A 19,382-nucleotide genomic window follows, 5' to 3' on the forward strand; every position below is an offset into this window, starting at 1 on the left:
AAATACGTCTTCAGTCAGAGATCGTCCCCAGACTGCAGACATGGGCATCGACGTGGCCGACGTGACTGACTCGCTTTAACTTGCTTTTGCAACCTGCTGCTGTTAAATCCACTCAAAAACTTCCTGAAAACGTCATCGTTCCACACACGCTTTACTGTCTGATGCGTTTTCTTCTTCTTCCTTATTGATGTTCAGCAGCTTGTAGCCGCCTAATATCATATTGATATCTGTGTGCAGACCACTCATAAAAACAATCAACCTGCGCACCGTCTCAATCTGCCCCAGACGTACTAAAAGAAAAATGAAACAAAAGTTGGAGCACGTGAACGGGGTGCACCCTGACTTTGTGACAGTAAATCCTGCTGCAAACATCAGCTCTCTCTCCTCTGAGTTTCCCGTGGACAGACCTCATCTCCTCCACGTTGTTCTGCAGCTCGTGGTCCTGGTTCTTCGTAGGGTATAAATCAGTTCTCCATCTGAAAATGGAAAATTTTTGGTTTATAGAACGAGGATTCAAACTTGTTTTTAAATCAAACTTTTCCAGGAATCCAGTCATGTTTCTGTCAGCGTTCATGGATTTTCACATATTTCAGCACTTCCACCCTGATGCAGACACACCAAGCTGTGGTTTGGGGACTCGCTGGGGTCACATCGCAGGGTGGTGTCTGGTTTGCGTGGCCGTCAGCCCTTCCCTGCTGACAGCCACTTCCCTCCTCCTAAAAAAAAACTCAAACGTTTCCCTCTCAGCCCTACTGTGACCTTTGACCTGTGACCTTCACATGATGTGATGAAGGCTCTGATCCTCTGCTTTGAAAACACTTTCATATTAAATGGATTTGTGTGTTCACTCGGGTGTGTTTGGGAGACATTGGAGAATGCTCTGGAATGGAAAGCATTCCCTCCTCGTGGGCTTTTTATTTCCTGACACACACACTCACTCTTTGTCAGCAGCAGGGTGTTTCCTGTTGGCTGGCTGCCCACACACTCACACACACTCGCACACACACACACAGGTATGTCTGGGTCTGTCACTCTCTGGACTTTGATTTGTTTCTGCTGAGCCTGTTTTGATCAAAGTCCGCAGTAAAAACAAGCTGCGCTGATGATGGGCTCATGCTGTGCTGCCCGGGAGGGATTCCTGCTTATTTTAACTCCTTCAGCTCCATCCTCACTTTAGAAATCACCTCCATGAATTTAGCAACAGCTAAAACCTGTCGAGACAACCTCTGCCTTCACAGATATGAGGTAGCAGGGTGAGTTTGTATCACATCCTGACTAACAGCTCAGAGTCATGTCTGCTGCAGAGGTGATGCAGCCCTGATGGTCTTTAAAAAAGCTGCAACGTTTGTGTTTTTGTACGACACAAACTGAGACCTCCGGGTGGAAGAGGGGCTTAAAGCTGAAAGCACGTTTCTGCCTGTGAGTGAAACTCGTGATGATGCCAAGTTTTACTCATCACTGTTACAGGTTTCTCTTAAGCTCTTTAAAATGACACATTAGAGCTCTGCAGATGCTCATTTATGTGTGTTTATGCTTATAAAATGCACAAATATCAGGTCCTTTGTTTTCATGCTTATTTTGAGACTAAGGTCTGTGCCCAGTCAAACGTGTGGATCCATCCACCGCCTTCTTACTAAGGGAGCAGCTGGAAGAAGCTTTCCGCCCCTGTCCGATGCACAGTCATCATCACTGTAATTAAAACACTAAGGATTTCCTTTCTTCACTCTGTTACAGGAGACATTACAGCAGCTGATTGTCATGCCGCTTCCCAACATCCTCTGCATCGCCAAGGACCCAATATCAGGTAACCTTTCTACTCAGCACACCCTCACAGGTACATACAGGTGCTGGTCATAAAATTAGAATATCATGAAAAAGTTTATTTATTTCAGCAATTCCATTCAAAAAGTGGAACTTGTATATTATATTCATTCATTACACACACACTGATATATTTCAAATGTTTGTTTCTTTTAATTTTGATGATTATAACTGACAACTAATGAAAACCCCAAATTGATCACAGCACTCAGCACAGTGAAGTCAGTCAGACTTCAGGGACATCAGTTAGGAACCATCTCACCTGCACAGGTGCAACTCAAAGTGACAATAGGTGCACTGAAGAGGCAGCAACTAGACAGTCCCATAAAGTGAAGGAACAGTTCAGCAGGTGGTCCGCTCCCCTCCTCCCTCCTCACTGATGGTAGCGCGAGACTACCTGCAGCCCAGTCAGGTGGAACAGGAAGTCCTCCAGTGCAGTCTCTTTACTGTGTCTTTGCAGAACAGCAGCAAACAGCTGGTCTGTGTGTACAGCGATCAGCTGCTCACACAAGCGCGCACACACAACCATTATAATAATTCATGCAGTGTTTTTGTCATCTGTGTTTTTTCATGCTGTAAGCATCGTGTTGTGTCTTCACCTGGAATAAAATTATCTCTGTGCGTAGTTTTGCTTTGCTAAAAGACAAAGTTATTAAATCAGTGTGACCTGGACGTCAGCCCCCTCTAACCCCCACACCTCGCTGCTCTTGCTGTGGAAAATCCTGACGGTGCTCACGGAGGTTATTCAGCCGTGTTGGGTTGTGTTGTAACCACACGTGTTTCTGTGTGTTGTTCCCTCAGCAAAGAGCATGGAAGAACTGAAGAGACTTTTGTTGTTGATTCTGGGCTGTGCTGTGCAGGTAACACACACACACACACACACACACACACACACACACACACACACACACACACACACACACACACACACACACACACACAGCCTCTCCCAGGAATCGTGTTTGTGTCTGTGCTGTTTTGCATGTCTGAGCACAGCCGTTGCTTCATGTTCCTTCTGACTAGGTGCACTCAGGTTGGGCTGGATGTGGGCGGTGCTTCTCCCTCGTTTAAACACCAATCAGTCGTCAGTTTTTGTGTTATGGAAGCAAAAGGCTCTTTGAAGTGCACAGCTTAACATTGTGCTCACAGCTGTCTATATGTAAGATCATTTAGTTTAACAGGAAGTTTGGATGCAGATTTGGCAATTTGATGATGATGATGATACTTTATTGATCCCACAATGGGGAAATTACAGTTAATTTAAGAGTTAATGTAGCAGTAATTAAGCAGGTGTGGTTGGTTGTGTTTGTTCAGCTCTTATAAAGCCATCTCATGGCACTGAATGGAGCGACCTCGTCTTCCGCTTGTTTCCCTTTGTTTGTTTCTCCCTGTCTTCCTATTTTCCCTCCCTCCCTCCCTGCACTTGCTCGACTGGTTCCCAGGAAGTAGAAGGCTAAGAGGAGCGCTGAATGAGGAGAGGGAAAACAGGGAGGGAGGATAAAACCACATGGAAATGATGTTGATGTTGAATCAAATAACTCCAACTCCAGCCCTGTGGATAGCCACTAAAGGCACCACACGTCAGCTTTTGGAGCAAATTTTCCTTCAACATCTAAAAATAAAAAATGAAACCACATCAGTGAGAATGAAAGTGCGCCCAGCTCTTTATCTGCTAATGTGAAGCCTGCAGTCCTCCCAGTTCAACTTTCTCGTAGTTTCACTAGCATCCTCAGCCCAGATGTGTCAAATACCATCATCGAATCTAAGCTCTAAAAGACTGCAGTTAGTTTGTAGGTTTGTATTTGCATCCATTCTCACTCCTAAAGGCTCAGCTGTGCATTTAAAGTGTATCATCAAAGATGACCTTTTATTGATATTTCCCAAAAACTGAGTTTTTAAGAAAAAGGTGAAAAACCAAACTGTAAGAAAGAAGGATGTACGGAGCATGCAGGAATATCATCAGGATATTTTCAGTTTTTCGGAGCATGTAAATAAACTGCATGTGTGATCCCGTCTCCCCCTCGTGGCTCTTAGTAAATACACCAGGAAAACAAACCCCTTCTGAGCCAGTTTACAGGCTTGGGTGGAGGATGCAGAGGTGAGATTTCACCATCAGGAAACAGCCTGCCTGTTAGTGACGTCTGAAAACACTCACTTTTATGTGATGCCGTCTTTTATTATTCATGAGTCCCTGCAGTTTGTACTTTTATTCTTTTTATTTGTATTTATTAATTATAGTTTGTTTTTACATCTTTTTAAACATTTTAAATGTTGATTTCTGCTCGTCTGCCATTTTAAAAGTGCTAAAAAGCAAAAGTTGTTGTTGTTATTTTTATTGTCTTCCTGCACAGATTTTTCTGCTGAGACCAAAATACTGACAGCACAGAGAAACAACAGTCTGCAGGCTCTGTTTGATTTCATGCTTTAACTGTTTTTATTAAGGAGTCTTTATTTCCTCTGTGTGTGTGTGTGTGTGTGTGTGTGTGTGTGTGTGTGTGTGTGTGTGTGTGTGTGTGTGTGTGTGTGTGTGTGTGTGTGTCCTCAGTGTGAGCGTAAGGAGGAGATGATTGAGAAGATCAAGCTGCTGGACATTGAGACTCAGGCTGCCATCGTCTCTCACATCCAGGAGGTGACTGAAATAAACCTGATGAGTGCAGCTCAGATATTTTAATGTTGATGTAAATTCTGACCTGAGATCAGCCTGGCCTGTGAGATGAAGAGCTTTACCTCATTGAACACATCATTATTAAGCTGCACCCTACCTGCTGGAACATCTCCACCTGGAAAGTTTCTCCCAGGTGGAGACGTTCGACTTCACCTTATTGTGGATCTGCCACCTGTTTCTATTTGGAGGCGCTGCCACAAACCTGCAGACCCTCCTGTGATCATCTTCCACCTGCTCTCTACCACAGTGTCTTTTGTCTCTCTCTCCCCACACCCCCAACTGGTCACGGCAGATGGCTGCCCCTCCCTGAGCCTGGTTCTGCTGGAGGTTTCTTCCTGTTAAAAGGGGGTTTTTCCTTCTCACTCCCACTTCCCACCCAAATCTTTGCTCATAGGGGGTAGTTTTGATTGTTGGGTATTCTCTATATTATTGTAGGGTCTTGACCTTACATTATAAAGCACCCTGAGGTGACTGTTGTGATTTGGTACTGTATAAATAAAATTGAATTGAATCTGCATAGAGCAGCAACATGACCTCCTGGTGCCTGTGACAGATGACCTCTTCATGGTGTCTGTGTTGACCGTTATGGTACCTGTGAGATGCTAAAATGCGTCTGCACTTCAGTTTGTTAATAATAGAAAGTGAATTCTCACAAAGACTGAAGGGGAGATGGAGCTCCATCAGAAACAAACACAGGAGAAAGTAGTCCCTGAACACCTAAACTAGTCAAACCAGGACCAACAACAGGACTGAGGTAACTCTCAACCGGCTAATAATTACCAACACTGCACAAACCAACTGAAGGGTTGCTGGTGCTGATGGACCAGAGACCCACAAACCTCACAACCTCTGGTTTGTAGCCATGCAGGTGAGCCTCTGCAGTCAATTAGCACCAGGCGTGAAGCAGACAGAGCAGATTAATGATCAGGTGTGAGTAAAATGACCAACAGGAGAGGGAAGAGTGAAAAAGAGCGGCTGTAAATAACTTTTACATCTAAATTTCAGCTGCATTGTGGGACTTATTTGACCTGCCATATAAAACCCATTTTCTGCTGCAACTGTCTGTCTGTGTGTGTGTGTGTGTGTGTGTGTGTGTGTGTGTGTGTGTGTGTGTGTGTGTGTGTGTGTGTGTGTGTGTGTGTGTGTGTGTGTGTGTCAGGTGACCCACAACCAGCTGAACGTTCTCGACCTGTCCTGGTTGGAGGAAGGAGCGGAGGTCACCCATGAAGAGCTGGAACCTCTGTCCCGCAACATGGCGGCGTCCCTGCAGCAGCTCGTCGACCAGCGCGACAAAGCCAGCGAGGTACAGTTGTGATGCATCATCCACATTTCTTGAGTTTCTTTCAGACTTTAATGTTTATCAGATTTGATTTGATGGATCCGATCTTACGTTTTAAAGTATTGCTGGACTCTAGAATTAACACTTTTTAAAAACTCGATATTTACACATAAAATAACATTAACACAAACCTGCCTTCCAGGTGATTGTGGATCTCACACAGGAGCGGGACTACCTGTCCAGTCAACAGCCCCAGGAGGGGTGCAGGAGCCTGGGCATGATCAGCCCGGAGCGTGGGCAGAGCTCCTCGGAGGTGGGAGCCAATAACGGCGGCTCGGCGCTCTCCAAAGAAGAGAAGCAGCATCTGTCCGTGGAGCTCGCCGACACCAAAGCCAAGCTTCGCCGATACAGACAGGAGCTGTAAGTCACAACCTGCTGCATTCAAACATTCAGATCAAATAAAGTCTGACGGAGTTTAATCAGCTGAAAAATGTGCTTCAGATCATCACACGCTGAGTCTGATGACTGACCGAGGGGACGGGGGGGTCATCTATGCAGAAAGGCTTTTTCTGAAGGCTCTGCCTGTTTCTCATCCCTGGCCTTTCCATCTTTATTGATTTAGCAGAGGTTCACTGACAGTAATAAACTGATAACAGATGTGTGGTAAATTGTGTTTGGTGCAGGTGGAAGATTATGGTGCTGTCATGGTGTAATCACAGAGTGGCTCCATCTGATTGGAGGTTAACAGAAGGCACACCTGCATTACTCACTCCAAGTGTTTGTGCTGAGCACACACACGTTTTAACCCTCACAGGACAAACTGCTGTATATTTCTGTGTGCCACTATTTTTATTCATAACAGTGCTTCCTACCATGAAGGCTCTGCAGGGTTTGGTTCAGCAGGAGACAGAAAGCTGAAATCTGTGCCTATTTTTTAATGTGTTGGTAATTATTTCATAATGAGGCATCTCATTTTGATAGTTTTCAGATATTCCAGTAATCTGAATATTTTGAGTGTGTTTTTGACTGATGGCATGAGAACATTTTGGAGTCACAGGTGGAGGAAACAGTTCAGGGATGGAGCAATAAAAGAATTCCTGTCTAAAATATAATGCATGACCCCGCTCGGCCATTGTAGTCGCTTAAACAGCTGACACAGCACAGTGTAATAAAGACTCGGGGAGAGCGTGCTGTGAGCGGTCAGACTCGTCGGTGTGTGGCTGATTTTTAGTTCGGCTTGTTGTCATAGCCGCCATAACTCGAGAACAATGTGACCCAGGATGCTCAAATTCACACCATAGATGCTGTTTAAGTCAGACCAACTTTACTATTATAGCACTTTGGCATTGGCACCCGCTCAGCAGTGCTCTTGTAATTATAGATTGTTAATCTGCATGTGTGTATTTGCAGGGAGGAGAAGACAGAGCAGCTGATGGATTCAAAGCATGAGGTGGAGCGTTTGGATCAGGAGCTGCAGAGACTGAAGCAGGAGGTGAGGACCCATCTGTGAGACTGGGAGCAGAAAAGGAGGAAGGAAGTAGAATAAATGCTCTGATTAAATGCCAGACACGAGAACAGACTGAGTCACACTGTTTGATAAAAGCACTGAGGCTCTTTCAGCTGCATGAACAAGTTTAAAAGTTTAAGTGTTCACGGGGAGCATTTTTCTGAGAGCCAGCGCTGCAGTGGAAGTTCATTTCTCTGCTTTCCTGATGCTCAGCCGGCTTAGTTGGGATTCTGCCTAAAATAAAAAAAAGAAAAACAGATACAAGGCCTATAATTATTTTTAAAATTGTCCAAAGAGAACAGCAAATGTTAAATCTGAGAAATGGGATTTCTAATTGGAAAATATCTGCTCATTTTGCCAGCAACACTTTTATAAAATTGTTCCAGGAGCAACAAAAACCTGGAAAAATTGGAGCTGTTGGAACATCTGACAACTAATGTGGTTAAATAGTGACATGGCTGGATGTAAGAAGATCCCCCCAGAGAGTCTGAGGGGTTTTAGAAGTAAAGATGTGCAGCGGGTCAGCACTCTGTGTGGGCAAACAGGTTCAGAATAAATTCAGAAGAATCAGAGGCTTCATCAGCAGTTCATGATCTGAGGAAACGCAGAGAAGCATCTGCAGAGCTGGATGCTGGAAGTGTTCAGACCCTCAGACCTGATTCTTTGCTTGGCATCACTGCACAGGCTAAACTGACCTGGATACAGGCCACACCATCACCCATTGAAAACAGCTCCATGTAGCAGAAGCACCACAAAGGAGCAGCTGGAATCCCACATCAGCAACGACCTTACACAACTTCCCCGAAACATGACGCATTCAAAAACAGTCAGATTTATCAGTTTGAGCCTTTGATTTGTTCTCTTTGGACTCTTTAAATGATTATTGTGAAAGCAGAGCAGAATTTAATTCTGTCCAGATGAGCGAGCAGCTCTTTAACTGAATATTGTTTGCACATAAAAACATTTTTCAGCATGTGGCATGAAGAGGGGACAGTGCTGCTGAGATTATTTCTAACATCTTCCTCTCACACAGTGAGGATTAAATACTTTTTACAGATTAAATCTGATCTAAGGTCAGCAGTCTGAAATGGTCTCTGTCAGTTTGTCCCAGTTTAATAAACTGGTTTTGAGCACGCAGCAAAGATGATGAATAAGATTAATAAATGTACTTGAGCGCAGTACAAGATAACCATCTCTCTCTCCTCGTGTAATCCTGCGCTGCTTCAGTGGCATGAAATTGCCAACAGATTAACAGCATCAGGAGAGGAAGCTGCATTATCACGATACAACTGTTTGTGTTAGTGAAAGAAGTGCTGGCCTGCCTCAGGGCTTTTAACCTAAAGCACTGGATGGTTTTAGGACGTTTTAACTCATTCAGAGGGATTTTGGTGTCCACAGTGTTTCAGAGTCCTGATCCTGTGCCACAATACAAAGCACCTTGAGGGCACCTGGGTGGCTTAGTGGTGAAGCCGGCGACCACATACATATGCCGCGTTGCAGTGCGGGCGGCAGGGGGTTCGCGTCTCGGCCCGTCGCTGATTTGCCCGCGTGTCTTCCCGCGTATCTTTCCCCCATTTCCTGTCTCCGCTGTGGCCAAAAATGCAAAAAAAAAAAGAATAAATAAAGCGCCTTGAGGCAACTGCTTGTTGTGGTTTGACGCTCTATAAATAAAATTGAATTGAATCCTGCAGCTTTCATTTTGTCCATGGATGCATATATTAGAGGTTTGGATTAACAACAGGAAGAAAAAGTGGTGATAACATGTATGTATTTGTCTTTTCTTTCATTCAGAACCAGTCTCTGTCCATTGAGGCCCGTTCTGCCCGAGTGTACCGGGACGAGGTGGACTCCCTGCGGGAGCGAGCCGCTCGGGTCGACCGCCTGGAGACCGAACTGAGCAGATGCAAAGAGAAACTCAACGACGTTCACTTCTACAAAACCAGAGTGGAGGTAAAACAGGAGCTGCACACCTGACTCGAGTGTACGCAGATCAGCCACAACATTAAAACCACCGACAAATAACCACCTCAGCACGACAACGGCTGCAACATGGAGCTGTAGTTCCTCTAATGTCCAGAGTTATAGTTTTGGATTTTACGTTACAGGTTAGCTTTAGTTTGTTTTTATTTATTTTTTTCTAATTCAGTTAGTTTTAGTTAGTTTTCAGAGCGGTTTTGCTCATTTTTATTCGTTTTAATTTTGGATTAATGCTTAGTTTTAGTTTAGTTTTTGTAAGTTTTAGTATTTCATACTTTGTCAGGTGCAAGATTCAAAAGTGACTATTGTGTAATAAAACTCAACAAAAGATACCGTTTAAAGAAAAATATTCGGCGTGCGGTAGCTCAGTGGTGGAGCAGGCGAGCACATATATGCTGCGTTGCGGTGCAGGCGGCGCGGGTTCGAGTCCTGGCCTGTCGCCAGTTTGCCCGCGTGTCTTCCCCTGTATCTTCCCCCCGTTTCCTGTCTCCCACCACTATCAGCTGCTGTGGCCAAAAATGGTAAAAAAACAAAACAATCAACTGCTCACAAGACAGCAGCACTACGTGCTAACTGTGTGTAATATTAAAGACACTCATGAACATCAACAGGGAGAAACAAAACTCAGTAAATTCTACAATAAACTCCACAATAATCTTCAGCATCAGTGGAGCAGATTAACACCTACATGTGGTGTTTGACAGAAACAAACTCTTTGAAGGAGTCAAAGCTCAAATCCAGCCGCATCCTGATGTTCTGACGAGTAGTCACATTTCTCCAGATGTGCACGTCAGCTTACCTCGTAGGATCAGAGCGGTTTCTGTAGCTGCCTTGTGTGCGCTTCTCAGGTGGACTTTGATGTTGGTGGTTTTTTCCAGGCTGAGAAGTGTTCCGCACGTTTTTCATCATCCACAACAAGACACTCGTTTCTATCTGTGCTGTCGTACTCAAAGAAACCCCGTATGAGACCGCTGCCATTACTTTTCGGATCAGCACAGTGAGCACACACAGGCACACTGTTGCCCGATGGCGCTCCCAGCTTTAACTCGTAGAGCGGAAAAAATGATTTCATATCAATCCACAAGGCTTTTAAATAAAATAACAAACATGAAAACGAAGGTCATTTTATCTATAATTTCAGTTTTGTAAACTCAGAAAACAATTTTAGTTATCGTTTTTTCCTTTTAATTATAGTTTTTATTTATTTCAGTTAACAGAAATGCTCAATTTCAGTTTTCATTATTTCATTCATTTTCATTAACTATAATGACCCTGCTAATCTCCACTCGAGGCTGGCTCAAAAAGTGAGTCAAATACCAGAAACTAATGGATGACATCACAGTGGCTACTTCCATCTTTTACATACAGTCTGTGGAAGGACTGAGCAGCTTTGCAGTTGAACGTTGGAAGCATGTGAGCATCAAAACAGCTGGATGGCCGATGCACTGTGGGAAGAAGGCGAGCTCTGAGGGATGTTAAGCTGTGAAACTTTGGGTTCATTGTTTGATCACCTACCTGAACACTGCTGCAGACCGTGCACACACTTTGGCAGCATCCTCTTTCAGCAGGATGATGCTTCATGACACACTGCAGACACGGCACAGGCACACTTTGAGGGAGAGGTTCAGGTCAGAGTCCTCTGACCTTAAGAGGTATGGACCTCTTAAAGGATCTGGGGCTAACATCACCACACCTTCAGAGGTCTGTGAAGTCCACACCTCCACACGAGAGGAGCCGTCAGGTGGTTTCAATGTTGTGGCTGATAGCCGCAACATTTTATTTTCATGTTCTGAATCTCATCATATTTCTGTTCTGTTCTCACACCAAACTTGTTTCTTACTGCAGTTAATCTATAACTCCGTTAACCATTTAATAGCCAGCTGTCGGGGGCAACATGCTGTAAGCCGCCTTTAACGCCCATCCAATTGTTGCCAACACGACTGGGCAAGCGCACTTTGTGTTACCGTAATTACATGACAATTATCCCCTTGGAAAAAATCCAAATGGTTTCTGAAAGCTGAGGCATTGTGCTCCACAGCCAACATAGGATTATTACCGTAATTTCACTCACACTGTTACAGGAACCCCCGCGAATGGCGGCACTTTTGAAATACCACTGCACGGCCTGCCGTAATCTGCCAGTAATCTGCCACTGACAGTCCACTCTGTGTGTGTGTGTGTGTGTGTGTGTGTGTGTGTGTGTGTGTGTGTGTGTGTGTGTGTGTGTGTGTGTGTGTGTGTTTTTCAGGAGCTCCGTGAGGACAACCTGACTCTGCTGGAGACCAAGGTGTTGTTGGAGGCGCAGCTGTCAGCCTCAAGGGGGCGCTGTGACAAACTGCACACGCTGGAGAAAGACAACCTGTTACTGCGAGCTAAAATCCACGACCTGGAGATGGTATTACTCACACTCAAGCTGTCATGTGTCATATACAGTAACAGTCACCGTGTCAGATGTTTCCAGATGTGAGTCACATTTGAAGAGTTCTGTGGCTCTAAAATAAAAGCTGGGCTGGATGGTATAGACATAAATATTTAGCAGCGTGTAGGATGAGAACACCTCCTCTCACTCTCAGGATCAACAGACAAACCTTAGAAGGTCTCATCATTGTTTCCACCTCGTTAGCAGCTTTTCACATGCTGTCAGTAACATTAAAAAAACAAAGCTTTATACAAACCACTTCCTGTAACAAAGAGTTGCCAGAACTTCACCACAAGCACACATCTGTGATCAGTTATTTGATAAATAAAATGCAGTGTAACAGAACACAAGTCTCTGATGGACTGGCTACCTGTCCAGGTTATAGCCCACCTCCTACCCTGTGACAGCTGGGAAAGGCTCCACCCCCTCCAAGCCTGAACTGAATAAATCATTAAGACAGTGGATGGAAAACAAAGAGCTTACTAAGCATAGTTTTTAAAAAAAAAAAACAGCTCAGGAAAACATTGGTCACCCTTTTCTCATTGTTTGGCCATCCCTCTGTCCTCCATCCCTCTGTCCTCCATCCCTCTGTCCTCCATCTCTCTGTCCTCCATCTCTCTGTCCTCCATCCCTCTGTCCTCCATCCCTCTGTCTTCCATCTCTCTGTCCTCCATCTCTCTGTCCTCCATCTCTCTGTCCTCCATCCCTCTGTCCTCCATCCCTCTGTCCAGGAGCGGGACAGCGAGCGGCGGCGGCTGGAGGAGCTGGTGGAGGAGAACATGCTGCTGGAGATCGGACAGAAACAGAGCATGAACGAGTCAGCCCACCTGGGCTGGGAGCTGGAGCAGCTCACCAAGAACCACGACAACACCAACACTGAGAGTGAGACCTCGCCCTCCTCCCCTCCACCTATCTGTCCTCTGTCTGCCCATCTGTGTTCTCCGTTTTTAACTGACTCTCCTCTCTGATGCAGCCCGAAAGTCACTGGTCCACGAGCTGAACGAATGCGTCTCCAGCCGCATGCTGAAGCTGGAGAAAGAGAACCGGGAGCTGCAGGCGTCCATAGAGAGGCTGAAAGAGGAGAACCACCTCCTGCAGGAGCAGCAGCTCCACACGCAGGAGCTGGACCGGGAGAACCAGAGTCTCAGCAACAAGGTGGGAAACCTGCAGCAGTTAAAGACACGCTGGTGACGGATTAAATAATACCTCACAAACACACCTGGGTGTTAATCAGCCTGAAGCGACTGGTGTTGTGATTTGGTGCTAAATAAATAAAACTCAAAGTTGAAAAGTCATTATTTTTCTGTAATTAGAATCGGTGATTTGCAGACAGTGAGGCACAGCATCACAAAATCAGTGTCCAGCAGACATATGAAGGACATTTGATTACAGAGGCCTCAGTGGTTTTTACCCTTCAGCCTAAAAAAAGCTGGTGGGGTGTTATCATCACCCCGCCGGGCGCGCCGGTGGCCAGTTTTCAACTTTGTGAACATAATAACTGGAGAACGATGTAACCAAGGATCTTTAAATTGATGCCATAGATCTGCTAAAGATCTCAGATGACTTAGTTCTTACCGTAATGAACCAATCACAGGCAGTGACCATATTCTCAGAGGTTTATATTTTTATGATTTGAGCATTTCTTATTCGTGGTTCTTACTCAGAGATTTGCTTTTGAGGCCGGTAGTCTCCACCAAACTCCAGTCACAAGAACAGGTGAGCAGACAAACACACAAGCACACAAACTTCGTGTTTCCTGTGAAGTAAAACGCGCTGTTTTTATCAGTGGAGTCTGGTGGATAAGAAAAAAGTTTCTTCAAATTAGTGAACACTGCCTGTTTCTACATCTAAATTTAAGTTAACGTTTACCTTCAAACTCTTTATTATTTACGTCTCCATCTGAGCTGCAGGAGAACTTTGAGAGCGAGATGCAGAGAAAAGGGATCAATGCAGGAACACTCGCTGTAAAACAACAAGAACTAAAACACTGATAATTAACTCCAGTTCACACTTTAACCACAGTTCTGATTTGCACCTGGTACCAGAGAAAAAGTGAAATGTAAAATATTTGAAATGAATCCTACAGTGATCCTGTAAATGATCTTTTACCTGTCAGCCACCTGTTTCTAAAAACTACCTGGGTTTCTGTTTTAGTTGGAGCGACTCCAGGGTTTATTGGACCAGGAGAAAATGACCAATCAGGACATGGAATCTCTGGGGGAGGAGCTACTGAAGGAGAAACAGAGTCTAGAGCACGAGTTGCACACTCTGAAGGCGGAGAAGGATCGACAGGTGTGTATCACACTCAGGTAACATTTGCTTTATTGTCAGCCAAAGAAGAGACCAGCTGACTTCCTGTTCTGCCATCCAATCAGATCTCAGAGCTGGAGAGTGAAAAGCAGCACCTGGCGGAGGCGGTGGCATCCCTACAGGAGCGCGCTCAGTCTAACAGCGAGGCAAGGGTCCGCGAGGTGGAAGCAGAGAACCGTTTGCTGCACCAGAGCATCACCGACACCAGCTCTCGATTGGCCAGCCTGGAAACGCAGCTCAAAGGATCCAATGAGGATGCAGAGAGGCTGAGGGAGCGGGCAGGGCGGTGTGAGGAGGCGGAGCGAGAGTTGGCTCGGCTGGAGAGGAACCGGGAGGCGCTCAACAGAGAAGTACATAAAAATATATTTCTTTTCTTTTCTGAAGACTCAGACTGCAGCACAAATGTAATGCATCTGTGTTGCCTCCAGGTGGCATCTCTGCAGGCATGTAGCGAGCGCTCAGAGGCTCTGGAGAAGCAGGTGTCCTCCTTGGAGCAGGAGGTGCACAGGTTGAAGCGGGAGGCAGAGGAGAACCAGCGGGAGCTGCAGCAGCTGATGAAGCAGGAGACAGAAAACAGCCTCCTGTCCAAAGAAAACCTGGAGCTCCGCTGCTCCCTGGAAAGCCTGCGCTCCTCATCCACCCGCCTCACAACTGTACAGGAGGAGCTTCAGGAGGCACAGAAAGAAATGCAGGAGCTGCAGAGGAGGCTGGAGGAAGCTGGAGAGGAGGCGCAGGGAGAGAGAAAGCGAGCAGAGAGGCTGGAGGTGAACCTGACAGCTCTGAACCAGGAGAAGCATCGCTTAGAAGAGGAGATGGAGAAGAGCAAAGAGGAGAGGGTGGAGGAAGAAAGGAGGAGGCAGGAGACAGAAAGCAGAGAGGAGGACTTGAGGAGGGAGGTGGGGGAGCTGAGGGAGGAGCGGAGGAGACGAGTGGAAGGAGACGAGGAGAGGAAGAAGCTCCAGCTGGACCTGGAGCAGTCGGAGAAGGGCAGGAAGCAGCTGGAGAAGGAGAGCTGGAGGATGAGGACACTTTTGGAAGGGAAGGAGACGGAGCTGGAGGAGAAAACGAGGAGGCTGACTGAAGTCACGAAGGAGGGCGGAGCTCTCAAGAAGGAGATGGAACGGCTGAAGGAGGGGGCAGTGAAAGCAAAGGAGATGGAGCGGGAGAACAAGGAGCTTCAGAAACAAGCGACTATTGACAAGAGGACATTAGCCACGCTGAGAGAGGTGAGAGGAGGAGGATTTGAGCCTCATCGGCAGATTGAATTTTAATGTTTTTATCTGAGCAGATTAAGGAGTTGAGTTTGTGGTACAGATTAATCAGATTGTAATTTGAGTTTAGTGTTTCTGAACTCACTGTTTAGCTCGAGCTGAGAGTCTCTGGTTTGTGCGGGTGAACCTGAGGAGGAAGCATCAATGCATCTCTGTCTGCTCTCAGTTTGTTTGCTTCGGCTCTCCGTCCCTGAGGCGTGAGGCCGCAAGGCTGCTTAATTATGGGAAAAAAATGACAATTTTATTCATACAGCACATTTCATTGTTCTCAAATTCAATGTGCTTAATACAGAAGACAGTAACATAAAAACCTCCGTAGATTTACACTGAAAACTAAATATAACTAAAACTAAATAAAACTTTACAAAGAAGCAAAATGCAAGTTAACACACACACACACACACACAATGCAGATGTTGACTCCAGTTTGGACCCATTTGATTGTTTCTGGGTTTCTTTGTGTTTGGACGCAGGAGCTGGTGTCAGAGAAGCTCAGCATTCAGCAGCAGAGAGTCGAGTTGGAACGACTGAACGAAGAGCTGGAGAAGATCGGACTGAACCGGGAGAAGCTGCTGCAGCAGGAGCACACGCTGGAGGACAGGTGAGATCCTCTCATCTCATTTCTGTGAGACTGAGTCTCTTGACAGGTGACGGATGGATTTTTTTGGTGCTTGAATGTCAGCAGGTACAGGCTGCTGGAGTCTCGGCTGGAGGAAACCGTCCAGCAGACCATGAAGATAAAGGAGGATAAAATCTCCAGCCTGGAAAAGAAGCTGGAAGAAAGCAGCGCTCTCAACAAGACTCTTCGTGCTGAGCTGGAAGCTGTAAGGAAATGCAAACTTTGACTTCCCTCTATGTCTGTAAAGTTGAAGATATGAAACAGTCAGACACTTTTTTCCTGCTGCAGGCTCATCAGACGGTGTCCGCCTCGCATCAGCAGCATGAGGAAGTAAACCATAGCTCCCAGGAGCACCCAGCGTCTGACCGCGGCGCCACAGCTGAGCTGCTTCGAATCAAAGACCATCTGATCGATGTGGAAAAGAACGTGAGACTTAGATATTCAGCTGATATTTCTGATTATTTATTTCCACACTCAGCCTGTTCGTCATATTAATATTGTGTTTTTGAGATCTGTCCATTTGTACCTGAAGGTTTCCTGTGCACTAAAAAGTCATTTAACACGAAAAATACTTAATGTTGCGTTTTTAATTTGATGTTTTGAGATGGTTGTAATATGCACACACAGTCAGCAGGCGGCCTGAGTCCAAGGCAGCATTTTGTAAATCTTTGTGCTGCATGGATTTAGTATTTTTTGTCTTTGGTGTCACTGTTTTGTCCAGAATGCCTCCCTGCAGACGGAGAGCAGTCTGCTGAAGGAGCAGCTGAAACAGCTGGAGAACCAGAACACTTCCCTCAACAACCAGATGGCGGCGCTGCAACGACACACCACCACGCTGCAGGAGCAGAATTCAGCGTTACACACGCAGACGGCGAAGCTACAGGCACGTCACTTCGTCACGCAGGTTTAACTTGAAACGATGTTTAAATTTGGGCCGTCCTCCTCATTGTTCATCTCTGTGTCCTCTCAGGTGGAGAACTCCACCCTCTCCTCTCAGAGTGCCTCTCTCATGGCCCAGAATGCAGTGCTTCAGGGCCAGGTGACCGCTCTGGAGACAGAGGTGGAGTCGTGGCAGCGGCAGCGCGAGGAGGCGTGGCGAGCTAGAGAGAGTGTGCTTAGTGACCACGAACGCCTGCTGAACGTTCATGAGAGGCAAGCTCACGAGTACGAGCAGCTGATCAGTCAGCACGCGGCGCTGAAGGGCAAGCAAAGGGCGCTAGAGGGCGAACACAGGACGCTGCACACCAAGTAAGTGGAACATGTGGGATTGAAGGTCTTAAATAAGTCATAGAGGGGAAACTGTTCACAGACAGCAGAAGCGCGCCATAATCAAGGCACAAGTTTTAATCCAGCCCACATTTCACTTTACATTCTTCATCATTTTTGGCCTTCGCAGTTACAGCTGTGGTCTGCACACTGATGTGATCCCTGTGCACAGGTGAAACCACACAGACACCTACACGCAAGCACAGAATACAACAGAAAGGTGGGAGTGTGTGTTCAGTGTAAACAGAAAGTTTCTGTTCTCAGACGTCGTCTCTGCTGAGGAAACCGAGCACAGACGGGAAACTTTGTTCATTCGAGCTGAATTTATCTCACCTTTGACCCTTTGTCGGTCGTGCTTCGAGTTCCCCTTTTACCTTTCTCTCCCCAGGGTGGCCCTGGCTCAGGCTGGAAATTTTTCACAATTAAGTCCACTTTTTCGAAATAATCCACAAAAATCGAAATAATCTACAGGAATCGAGCAGGATTCGTTTCAGTGATTTATTTCCACAAAGTGTTACAAAAAGCGAGAGCGCGCAAGCACCTCTCAGGAGTGTACAGTGGTTAGTCCAGCAAAAAGAAAAACAAAGAAAAAAACTGCTTCAACAATGGAAAACAGGGCATTTATACCCTCTCAGCGGGACTTTCCTCCACCCCAAATTATTATGCATAAATTGTCACCCTTTGCTATTTAATCACCCCATCAACTTTTCGGGCACCCTTCACCCACTTTAGGACACATGCTTAAGGCTGCACCTCACAGGTCAAGCTCATAGTTTACAACAGATCAAATAGATGTCACCCATGATGACCTTTTCTACTCAAACCTCTGTTAAGATAAGATAACCAGTTTCTCCCACTTAGCCACGTTTTATTCTTTTCCCCCCTTTTCTGCTATAAAACTGTGAGGGGCCCACAGAACTCCCTTTTTTGTGAGTGCACCTGCTGTAAAAACTCTGCTGAAATATGACGATAGAGTACAAGTGTCAATTAAGACGGTACTTACTCTGGCAACTCTTCACAGGCCCCAAACACGCAAATCTGATCACACAGGTCCTATCCCCACCTCGGTGACCCCAGAACATAAAGCACTCAGCACGGTTGTGTCTGTGTGTGTGTGTGTGTCTGTGTGTGTGTGTGTGTGTGTGTGTGTGTGTGTGTGTGTGTGTGTGTCTGTCTGTGTGTGTGTGTGTGTGTGTGTGTGCGTGCGTGCGTGTCTACCTCCTATCTGCACTTGCCTGGTACTTAAGATAAAAAGTAACAACCCCAGGCACTTATATGAAACTAATATAAGGTGTAAGAATAATATGTGCACATTTGATAAAAGTAATAACACTACAAACAATATAAATGATAAGTAATACAAATACATATATCCCCATATAATGATAAATGTAAATGGTGACTGACAGAGTTGAGGCCCGTTATGAGGCCACACTTAACCACATGTGAATAAATCAATGCTGACAAAAGGGAAAGTCCCTTTTTACATAAGAAGTGAAGGATAATCACTGCTAATAGTGTGTGTGTGTGTATTGGGGGGGGGGGGGTATAGACAGTGTATGAAGTTGATATGGACAACTGAGGAGAGAGAGAGAGAAAAAGTACAAGCAGTGTAAGGGGAAAGAGAGTTCAAAGAGGGGGAGAGAGTACAGAGAATATAAGGAAAGAGAGAGAGAGTTCGGGGGGGGTGTTACAAACAGTATAAGGACAGAGAGAGAGAGTGTGAGGGGAGAGACAGTATAGACACTATAATTCAATTCAATTCAATTCAATTTTATTTATATAGCGCCAAATCACAACAAACTGTCGCCTCAAGGCGCTTTGTATTGTGGGTAAAGACCCTATAAGGAGAGAGTTCAGAGGGGGGAGAGATGGTATAGAGAGTATAAGGGGCTGTTAAGGGCAAAATGGTACAGGCAGTGAATGGAATATATATATTTAGTGGCAAATATCCACTACTAACGGAGAGAAAAAGTATAGATGCTGGATGAAAGTAGCAATAAATTTCCAACACCTTTGAATCACTCTGATTTACATACAGGGAGTATATGAATTTAAGCCACTTTTAGACTCAAGGAGGGAGGCTTCGAGGCAGCGGACATTTAACAAAATAAGACGTCCTCATTTCAGAGTTAAATCTATCGTTTGTAGATAGTTATGAGTCAGACTGTATTTATGATCTGAGGAGTCATTTTTAATGAAATTCACAGCAGGGTGAACATGTGATTATATGCTGTTAGTTTTTAAA

The 19,382-nt window shown here is 45.5% G+C and overlaps 1 pseudogene; it reads left to right on the plus strand.

The window, feature by feature from the left end:
• The window catches only part of LOC115801403 (protein Daple-like), a 46,824-nt pseudogene that overhangs the window by 12,864 nt on the left and 14,578 nt on the right, over positions 1-19,382 (plus strand).

The sequence above is a fragment of the Archocentrus centrarchus genome, chromosome 22, assembly GCF_007364275.1.
Source record: "Archocentrus centrarchus isolate MPI-CPG fArcCen1 chromosome 22, fArcCen1, whole genome shotgun sequence".
Lineage (NCBI taxonomy): Eukaryota > Metazoa > Chordata > Actinopteri > Cichliformes > Cichlidae > Archocentrus > Archocentrus centrarchus.